Source organism: Brassica napus, unplaced genomic scaffold, assembly GCF_020379485.1.
Source record: "Brassica napus cultivar Da-Ae unplaced genomic scaffold, Da-Ae ScsIHWf_1363;HRSCAF=1937, whole genome shotgun sequence".
Classification (NCBI taxonomy): Eukaryota; Viridiplantae; Streptophyta; class Magnoliopsida; order Brassicales; family Brassicaceae; genus Brassica; species Brassica napus.
In genome coordinates this window covers 137,136-147,862 of record NW_026014780.1, presented here as the reverse complement: position 1 = coordinate 147,862, position 10,727 = coordinate 137,136, and the positions used below count along the sequence as shown (strand labels likewise).

General features: G+C 43.7%; 1 non-coding gene across 1 annotated transcript; it reads left to right on the top strand.

Moving 5' to 3' along the window:
• The first annotated feature begins 10,295 nt into the window (after nt 1–10,295).
• On the top strand, nt 10,296–10,401 carry LOC125597023. Its single transcript, XR_007331402.1, has one exon. It is a non-coding gene; the product is annotated as a small nucleolar RNA R71 (small nucleolar RNA).
• Nucleotides 10,402–10,727: the final 326 nt, after the last annotated feature.

The following is a 10,727-nucleotide window of genomic DNA, read 5'->3' as shown; positions in this document are numbered from 1 at the left end:
AGGACCAACATGCTGATATGTGTACTGATGGACAGCGACGGATGTCCTGTGTGTGCTGACGGAGACACACGGACACATTCAGACAGCCACGGACACCCACGGACGCCCTGTGTGTGCTGACGGACACCCACGGACGTCCTGTGTGTGCTGACGGACACCCACGGACGTCCATTGTGTACTGAACATACAGCCCACGTGGGCCAAAATCACCCGAACATTCCACAGGAAGGGCCAGCGTGCTGAGTCCAAGGACCAGAGTGCTGATATGTGTACTGATGGACAGCCACGGACGTCATGTGTGTGCTGACGGACACACACGGACACACACGGAGAGCCACAGACATCCTGTGTGTGCTGACGGACAGCCACGGACAGCCACAGACGTCCTGTTTGTGCTGGTGGAAACCCACGGACGTCCTGTGTGTACTGAACAGACAGTCCATGTGGGCCAAAATCACCCAAACAGTCCACGGGAAGGGCCAGCGTGCTGAGTCCAAGGACCAGCGTGCTGATATGTGTACTGATGGACAGGCACTGACGTTCTGTGTGTGCTGACGGACACACATGGACATACACAGACAGCCACGGACGTCCTGTGTGTGCTGACGGACACACACAGACGTCCTATGTATACTGAACAGACAGACCACGTGGGCCAAAATTACCCACGGACAGGCAAAATCACCCGAGAAGCCAAAAATTCAAAAATTAATATTTTCGAAGAAAGTTTTCTGTAAGGAAACATCAAAAATATGTCAACAAAGAGATTAGGATGTTTGATCAAAAGTTGCTGTAGACATCCGTTTAGACCACGAAACCCTGAACTTTGTAGCATGCAAAAGACATGGTTAGAAGCAAAACAAAATCATGAAAATGTACCTGAAAATAGCTTTAACCATTCTTATGAAGCATGCAAAAAATCAGATTCAAATTCGAAGTATTTTTTTTATACATTAAAAATACTCCCGGAACACAACCAATGTCTACTGGTGACAAACTGAAAAATTGTTTTGTCAATTTAAGGGGTACGCACTCTTCTGAGCCTACTCTCAGTACCCGAAGGGGTATGTAGTGTTGGACTTCTCAGTCCAACACTATCGATGGCTGGGTTGAGGTCGATGGCCAGATTGTCTCCGGTGAATTTTCCGGTAACTTTTCCGGCGGACCGTTTTGCCCCTAACTTCAAATTTTCGCGCTTGTGTGGTCTTGGCCTGGTTTCATCCGTCTTCCAGTTGCTCTTTTGATTACATCTCAAGAGTAGTTGGAAAGATTGATGTTAGCGGGGCAAATGAACATTCGGCGTATGAGTGGTGATTGGATAGCTAGTGTTTGTAGGCTTTGTGCTCGCGCACCCAACTACAGACCAACTATCCTCCTCAGTTTCTTCAGTAGCATCGTTTTATGCTTGTTGAACTGATCCGGGGCCTGTGTTGCGTACCTATCTGGAAGGAATTGTTAAGCTTTGCTTAAAATATTGTTTGCGGCATCTCCTTCAGTGGGAAAGTCGTGAAAACATAAGCCGACACTTGTGATCCTTGCGTCTTTGCATAATGTATGCATTGTTCGCAAAGGTGAATAAGCTGTTTGCTGAGATCTCGGTTGCGGAAATATTATGGCGGTGAGTCGAAGAAATTCTGTCCCGCTAAGCACGTTTGTCTCCGGACAAAAGATGACGGTCAAGTCTGCGTCTGTTCTCTCGACCCAACTGGATACGAATGCTTACTTATTAATTTATTTGCTTGTTTGATCCATTCTAAGTCTTTTATTTACTAAGTCATATTTGAATATGAGGTTCGTAAACAAAGGAACAGATTGCACAGCGGAATAATAATGTGTTAACTTTGTATTACTTAGAAACATGAGATCCAATACACAACTTCTTAACAGTTTCATAGACAATCACTAGTTCATCCCTAGCATCATCTAACCACACGTTACACAGCCTCTCACTGACCGAGCCTTCATGGCTCCTTGGCTTGACCAGAACCATCCTTAGTTCCTGAAACCATAACCAGATAAGCATTAATCATAACCGAGAATAGAACGGATTGATTCTACAATGCTTGGCTTGGTCCCTAGAACTTAGATAAACCTCAGACAACATAATCATAAAATGTATGAACCTATCTACCGTATCCTAAGTCATTCAACCAACCACCCCTTGACTTAGAATCAGATAGATAGTCCAGAATAGATAAACAGAACACACGAACAGATCCGGATCGTCCCCAAAGACCAATCCGTCTAACCGGATAGAGTCTAGGTGCGACCGGCCAATGAAGTCCGGCTCGATGGCCCAACGGACTCCCTTACCTGATCCGGCCTTAGGCCTGGATCCAAACGATCGAGTAAGCCTCAACCCTAATCCAGAAGGCTTAGCAACCGGTCAGACCTTTCGACTCTAACTTGGCTCAGACAAACCGTGACCTTCTCTTACTTGAACAAGCCATAGGCTGATCCATAAGGATCGGTCATAACCTGTCCCAAAAAAACACCGTTTGGAACATGCACCCCCTGGCCATTCGTACCTCTTGGTCCTCGTACCTTTTGATGTTCGTAACCTTTGGTATCTCGTACCTTTTGGTTACTTGCACCCTTTGGCAACTCACAACCTTTGGTAACTCATGACTCTTGACAACTCGTGCCCTTTGGGTCATTCCCATCCATACGTCCTAACCGCCCAGTCTTGGTGCGATCGAACCGACCGTCTAACCTAACCGACCCGTGTCTAGGCTAGCGGTTTGGTTATGTTCGGGCAAAGCCTAGGGTCGTGTCCCTTGGACTCAACCAACACAACCTTTTGTGTTTAACCAGAAAGAAGAGAAGAGAAACGAATTGAAACAGATAAGGAGAGCCGGATGGGACTTAGGAACCGAGCAGAGCTGCGGTGCGTTTGCATGGACCATCCTTTCGGTCTGATGGAGCCACGGCCCATCATATACCTTGTGAACCACGTCTGGGTTCTCCATGCTCTTCTCCTTGTCTTGATCTCCCATTCTTGACCGGAGTTAGTTCCCAAACGATCAGAGTCGCCGGAATACAACACCACTGATACCACTCAAATTACCCTAAGGAGTGTTACTCTCATCAAAAAGAGGTTCAGATGTAGTACTTAGGGATCGAATCCACAAGGAGCTAGGGAACAATTAAATATAGTGTTTATTAATTCTAAAGGTTGTAAATGTTTAAATGAAATAGCAATAGTAACAAGCGAGTAAATAATAAATGTAACTTGGTTGGAAATGATATTAGATACAAGGCCACTATTTAGGTGTTGGAGATTATAATACCTATAGATGCCTAAATGTTGCATGCATGATATATTAGAGCTCATTTGCTTAACTCAGTGATCAGCTGTCGCATGTACCACTGGTTAACAGACTAGATCTCGTGTCTCAACGGTTAGTATGCAGACAACGAGAGAGTATGAAATGCCCTACTAAGATGCTAAATTGGCGGTTAGCCCTCTCTAGCAGTCCTAATATGATAGATAGATGTCAGGATGGGATAACAAGGGTGCTTGAGTATGCAATCCTATGATCAAGTTCTAGTTAGCAAGGCTAAAACAAGCAATGAATACAAATCTATGATGAATATCACAACAAGACAGATCTATAGTTTGGGGCTAATCCCACAAACCTATCTGAACCCGGGATCTAACAGTTGAACTACTCAGACATAGCAAAGCAATTCATAACAATAAAGGAATAGAAACTCATAGTATAGATGAAAAGAAATGGAAACAAGGAGTTCCAATCACAAGTGATCTTCTCTCCCCAATGAAACTTGTAACAAAACTAGGTCTAGAAAATCCTCTTCTACCGTCAAAACACTTAGGCATTATATATTCTACTAGGTTAAAAACTCGTCAGGGCATTTTGGTAATTTGGCTTGGCCTTGGTTTTTAAGTTTGCTGAATCCAAAATGTCGCGTCTGGTGTCTCGACATCGATCGATGGTACTTATGTACATCGATCGATATTAATCTTCATCTGTCGAGGCATTTCCTAATATCGATCGTCAGCACTGATGCGCATCGATCGATTGTTCTTCCTCTCGTCGACCTCTAAGTGGTCAGCTCGGGTGAAATGTCCTTTAAGCTCCAAAATGCTCCAAAGTCATAGCTTTACTCCGAAATGCACCTGAACCTGAAAACATACCTAGAAGAGTAGAAAACATAGATATATATATATAGTAAAATACTTATATACCATGGATAAAAATGGGTCAAATCCAAGGTATATCAACTCCCCCAGACTTACCCTTTTGCTTGTCCTCAAGCAAAACATACATGCAGTCTCTCTGAAAGAGGTTTGAAAATATTGGGGACTTAAGATTTTAAAGCATATAAATCTTTCCTCAACAATTTTGCAACCACATTTAAAAAGTCCTAATCACAAAAGCACACTATGCAATATCCTAGCTTAGCAACCATTTCTAACATAACACAACTCATCAATTCACGTCTGACATCCCCTCTACTGATTTCATTTCTTAGCATAAATATAAGGTGAATGCTTTACCTTGGGAGTATCGATCACAGGATGCAAGGATTTCAGACAAGTATCTGGAGCTGCAGGTAAAAGTTAGTTCCTAGTTTCTCTCTCTCTAAATTTCTCTCTTGAGTCAAAGTCTGCTTCCATTGCAGGATCAGTGACCAAGATTGGACAGGCTTCCATGAATCAAAACTTAATGGTGGTTGCCACCAAGTTCTGTTCACTTCTTTTTGACCTATATCCAAGAGTTCTTTGCGAAAGCGAGCCTTGAAGATTGCCGCCTCCAAGTCCCGTTTCGAACTCTTTTATTTGAGTCTCTATGAATCAAGCCTTAATAGTTTTAGCCACCAAGTCCTGTTCAGACTCATCCTAATTAAACAATAGATCTTATATTTTTTATATATTTATTTATTATTATTATTTATTTTTATTATTATTATTTTTTTTGAATAATACTCACTAACTAATCTAGGGTCGAAATTTAGAGAGAGAAAATGTGATAAATAATCTAAACCAGGCATTACCTTCCAGACCTGTCTGAAGAATCCGATCCCATGTATACCAAGCCCCAAGACAAGCGGTTATGTCAGGTTTAGTGTTGGAAATCAGCTTTGGTTACTTCATACGGTTCAAGGCAAGTGTGTAGTTGATAGGTTGATCCGCTTTAGCATCTTTAGTGCTATCTGCAATCAGTAAATTTAAAATGGTGCTAAAGATTGGTTAGATATTCATGTTTAAATCAATATAAGAATATAGTCCTTATTTTCAATAGCTAAGCATAATTTATTAAAATTCCTTTTTACATAAGAATAAAATAAATTATATCAGTAAATCTCCCCCCAGACTTAAATTACACTGTCCCAGTGTAACTCAGCCGGAGTTATGATGAATAGTTCATGATGTACGAAATGTAACAAGTAAGGAAGATACATCTGACCGGATTAGATATCGATCGATGTGAAAGTGTTACATCGATCGTCGTGTGGTTGTCTATGTCGAGCGATGTCGACGTCTCGTCGTCGGTCGATATTCAGGTCCTCCTACTTGGGTCTCCTAAATCTGAAAGAAAAAAACATGAAAGTAAATAAATGCTAGCTAATAAAACCTAAATAAAATACCTAATAGTGGGTTGCCTCCCACTCAGCGCTTGGTTATAGTCATTTAGCTTGACTGTGGTAGTGATTGGCTATTGGGTGGAGAAACAGCTGCTTGTTGGAAAGCAATCATCCACGTCATCTCTGCGCATTCTGGACCAAGATGCGATGAAACTTCTTGTGGCCTCATCATTTCTTGTCCATTTGTCATCCATCTTCTCAAGTACATTGGAGATGTTCTGTAGCCTTTCTTGAACGTTGTCAATGCTGACCTGGTGCCTGCCTATGTTGTCATAGGCGTATGCTGAAAGTTCTGTCAGTTCCTTTTGCATTGACTCTACTGTCTTGTGTATTATCTGCTCGCCGATTGGTGTAGACTCGGCGTCGATCGATGCGATTATGTGTTCGTTGGTCGATCTCGGCGAGTTGCCATCGATCGATTTCGCTCGTGTCCTGTCGATTGATGCTGATATCTGGTGTTGAGCTGCGAGTTGCCTCTGAATGGCTTTGACTTCTTTCTGTAGCCATTCTGCGTGGCTGTCTAGTCCACTGATTTTATTGTCGAATGGAAAGTAGATGTCATCACAGCGTTTGTCAAGTCATTCCTCCATGGTGTTTAGAGCAGTGTAGATCTTGGATGTGATCTTGTCAACCTCTGCTGCTGTGTAAGGAAGTAACTCCACAGGTTTCTTGCCATCGATCCAAGGTCCTCGTAGCCTGTCGATCGATGCTGATTTTTCCTGCAAAAGCCTTTGATTAGTAATGTTCTCAATATCCTTTTGGGCATGAAGTAATTGACTAGACAATCTGTTTAAATATGTCATGACTGGTGATATAAAGCGGTCATGCATATCCTCGTAAGTCCTCAGCCTCTCATTCATGGCTGAGACTTTAGCGTCGAGCGATATGAAGGTACACATGTCGATCGATGTGGCTGGTTGTTGGTCCTTCTTGCGAATGGTGTCCAGATCTTGCTGTAGTAGCTCGATTTTAGTGCTTAGCCAGTCCACGTTGTTGTTGAGAGGGCAGTAAACGTCGTTTATCCTCGTGTCGATGTATGAGACTTCCCATTCATCCCTTTGTTGTGTTGAACATTGCGGTTCTGCAGGGATCTGAGCTGTAGGAAGACTGACGTCTATCGATGTTGCATGTGGTGCGTCGATCGATGCTGAGGTCGTAGCTTCCTTCTCAAGTTGCTGACGTAAACTCTCAATTTCTGTCCTCATTTCTGCCATACTTCTGAAAAGCTCATTGTAGCCTCTATCCAAAGGCTGATGTGTATCTTCTACCAATGTTTTGAGCTCCTCTCCCAGTTTCTCCTGAGCTCCACAAATACCAAACACCATCTCATCGATTTCATCTTTGGTGTAGAGTTCTGGTCCCAGTCTTGTGAGTGTGAAGGAAGTGGCATGTTCTGGAAGACAGATGTGGCTCTCTTCAAAAAGAGATGCTCATGCCAGTAATTTCCTGATGTCGTCCTTTGTGACAGGTATCATGTCACCAGCTACGCCTCGTGCGTGTCCACACTCATCTCTGTAGACTCCATAGTCGTCCCTTTGTTCCCAAGTGAACATTTTGGCTCCGTACATGTCAAAAGCGCGGTTCCCACATTCATACCGTCTGTCGATCGACGTTGGTTCATCTCTATCGATAGACGTTGGTGTTACCCTGTCGATCGATGTCTCCAATGTACCGTTGATCGATGCTTGCCCTTTTGGTTGGCGTGATAGATCTGGATTGATCTCTGTTTTGGCGACTCCTACGTGGTTGTTAGGATCTGTTGGAATGACGTCTGGAGTGCCACGTTGCTGTGAGAATAGGTTGTCAGGTCCATTGGCTACTTGAAGGATGTCTGCTATGTCCTCTCTGGACACTTGTAAAATCCTTCCATCCATTGCACGTGCGTTGCCATCTGGGTCCCTGAAAATACCAAATTCATCAGGTGTTAGAAAACCGTAATCAATGTTTTCATTATCATTCAATTTAGAAATAGAAAGATTAGGGTTTAGAGCAGTATCGATCGATGTAGATACAGTTGCATCGATCGATGGTAGAGTAATTTCTGCAGAACTTGTGTTCTTGAGATGATTGCTCTTCATGGATTTTTCTGTTGATGTAGAAGGAAGAGTGTTCATCTTTTTTGCTTGTGTGTTTGCTCTGATGTGTCTAGGTGGTTTCGGGGGTGCAAAACGATTTATATAGGTATATTTAAACCTAGTTGGGGAGGGAATATTCTCCTGCTCCTGAATTTTCGCTGCGGCGCAAATATCGATCGATGTTCCAGTACGTGTGTCGATCGACGTGAGCGGTTGTTTTGCTGGACGAGGGTGGGTATCGACCGATGTGGAGTGCACAACATCGAACGATGTTGGAAACGTGTTGGTGAACTTATGTGTTTCAAGTCTTTCATCCTGCAAAGACATTTCTATTGCACGTTCTTTCCAATAATCCTCATCGTGTTCCTCTGTATGTTCCTCATTAGGTGAAGAAATTACAGTGTCAACTGCAAAACTTTCATGGAAACCACTGTCTGCCCAATTGCCTATGGAATAATCATCATGTCCTCTCTTGCTTGGAGGTTGGAAGGCAAAGTGTTGGTAACAATGATTAGGTGAAGCGAAATGGTCAACTGGGTGCATTACGTCGAGTGACGTGTTGTTGCGGTCATCGGTCACCGTTGACTCATTGGAATCGATCGATGGAAAGGTTGGGGTGTCGATCGATTCCGAGTACTCTGTTTCGTACTCCGATTCATACTCTGCTCCACAATGGCATGCGCCAATGAAGCCAAGTTCTTTCCCGTAATCCACAGAATTAATGACCTTTCTCTTAGGTCGGATGGGGTCGTAGTGGATGTTTGGGTCTATGAGCGTTAGACACAATTTGTTTTTGTTCATGTCACATACAGCTCCTACTGTAGCTAGGAAAGATCTTCCAAGCAGAAGTGAAGAGTTCCAGTTAAGCTCGATGTCTAGGACATGAAAATCTACAGGGACAAGGGCATTACCAATCTGTACCTCCAGATCTCTTATGATTCCTCCTGATAGTTTCTCTGAAAGATCCACGAAGGTGAAGGATTCTGTTGTAGGTTCGATGGTCAAACCAAGCTGGTCTGCCATGATCCTAGGGAGGATACTAACTGATGCTCCTGTGTCACACATTGAATGGGGAAATTCAACACCCTTGACTACGCATGGTATTGCAAACTTCCCAGGATCACTCTTCTTCGTCAATGTGATCATGTGTTTCATCTTCTCTCTGACTTGATGAAACATTCTCCTAATGTCCTCCTCAGTTACCTTTGTTTCTCTGAAGAACATCCACAACCGGTGTGTGAAGTAAGCTTCATCAAAAGGTTTTTCGATTGGGATTCTGAGGACTCTTTTAGTGAAACCATCCATCTCCTTATCGTTAGCTTCCCTCTTAAGGTTTTTAGGAATCTTCTCCTTTCTTTTCCTTAACCTTCTCCCTTCAGCTTCTTGTTCTTCTTGAACTGATTCTGGTGAACTATTTAAAGGGTTGGGTTTTGGTTCGGGTGGGTTAGCTAATGGTTTAGGTGGTGGTCTGAGTGCGTTGATGTAATCATTATCGATTGAGGGTAACCGCACTCGGTATGTCAGAGGTGCCTGTCGATCGATGGGAGGTGTGTTGTGACGATCGACGTCGGACTCACTCTGTCGATCGATGGTTGGCTCAACCGATCGATCGATTTTATCATAGAAAGGGGAGGGTGGGTGAGGATGCTTAGCTGCGAATTCTTCATGAGTTAGAATTCGAACCGCATTGCATTCAGTCGATTTGGCAGACGACGTCGATCGATGACTGGAGTAATCCGTCCATCGATCTTCATCATGGTCTGTCGATCGATGCGAGTTCATCGACATCGGTCGACACCATTGGGATCCGCCGAGACTCATGGAGCTTTCGATTTGAAGTCTCCTTCCTCAAGCTTTTCATTTCTCACCACTTGCCAGAAATCATCATCTATGATGGCATTTACGTGGTGTTTCCCTTTGTCGGCTCCTGCCTCTCTAGCGAAAGCTTCTTGCCTCTTTATAGTCTCGCCCGTCTGAATTACTTGGGTTTCAAGTTTTCTCACCTGAGTCCCTAAGGTCTCGATTTTGGTGTTCAGATTGTTGTAGGCAGAGTCTATCTTACCGTTGAAATCCAAGGTGATTTGTTGTTGTCGCAACAGTACTCGATCAAGCATCTCTTCGATCTTGCTTTCCTGAGTCTGGGGTGGTGGATTTTGGTAGTAAGAGTTGGAGTAGCTTTTGCTGTTGTTGAAGGGTTTTTGAAATTGTGAACTTTGGTTACTTCTTTAGCCATTTCCAAAGAAGTTTCTGTTTCCGCCCTGGTTTCCAAATTTCTGGAATCCGGTACCTCCGATGTAATTCACATTTTCTTCTGCTTCCGTATCTGCTACTTCTCCTTCAGCTGAACAGACTTGCTTCCTAAGAAGCTCGTGCACCACATCTAACTTAGCTCTTACTTCGTCCATCTGTTCCTTCCCGATAGAGGCTACAGACTTCTTCCGTTCAGAGTCAGTGTTTTTGGTGCTGCTGCTGTTAGCAAGGTTTTCGATAAGTCTCACAGCTTCCAACGGATTCCGAGTAGTGAAGTTTCCTTCACTCGCCGTATCAAGGGCCATTTGATACTGTAAGGCGAGACCTCGGAAGAAAGTGCTTAGCAGCTGCACTTCGTTAAATCCGTGGTGTGGACAGTCTCGCTGGAAGAACCTAAATCTAATCCACGCATCTTTGAAGGACTCTCCAGCCTTCTGCGAGAATGTGGAAATTTTGTTCCGAAGTTCTTCAGCGCGCGCTTCATCGAAGAAGTTTCGTAAGAAAGCATTCTTGATGTCGCTCCAGGATGTTAAAGATCCTGTGGGTTGCTGCCTAAGCCAGTGCATCGCTTCTCCATTCAGCGTGTATCTGAAGAGTTTGCACAGCAGGTAATCTTCGGGGACTCCTTCCATCCGAATAGCAGCGATTAGATCCTCGAACCGTTCCAGATGGTCCATAGGATGCTCGTGTGGTAACCCAGAGTAGGGTATCTGCGACACGAGAGTGTAGTATTGAGACTTCAGCTCAAAATTCTGCTTCTGGATCTCTGGAAGTCGAATAGCTGATCTGTTG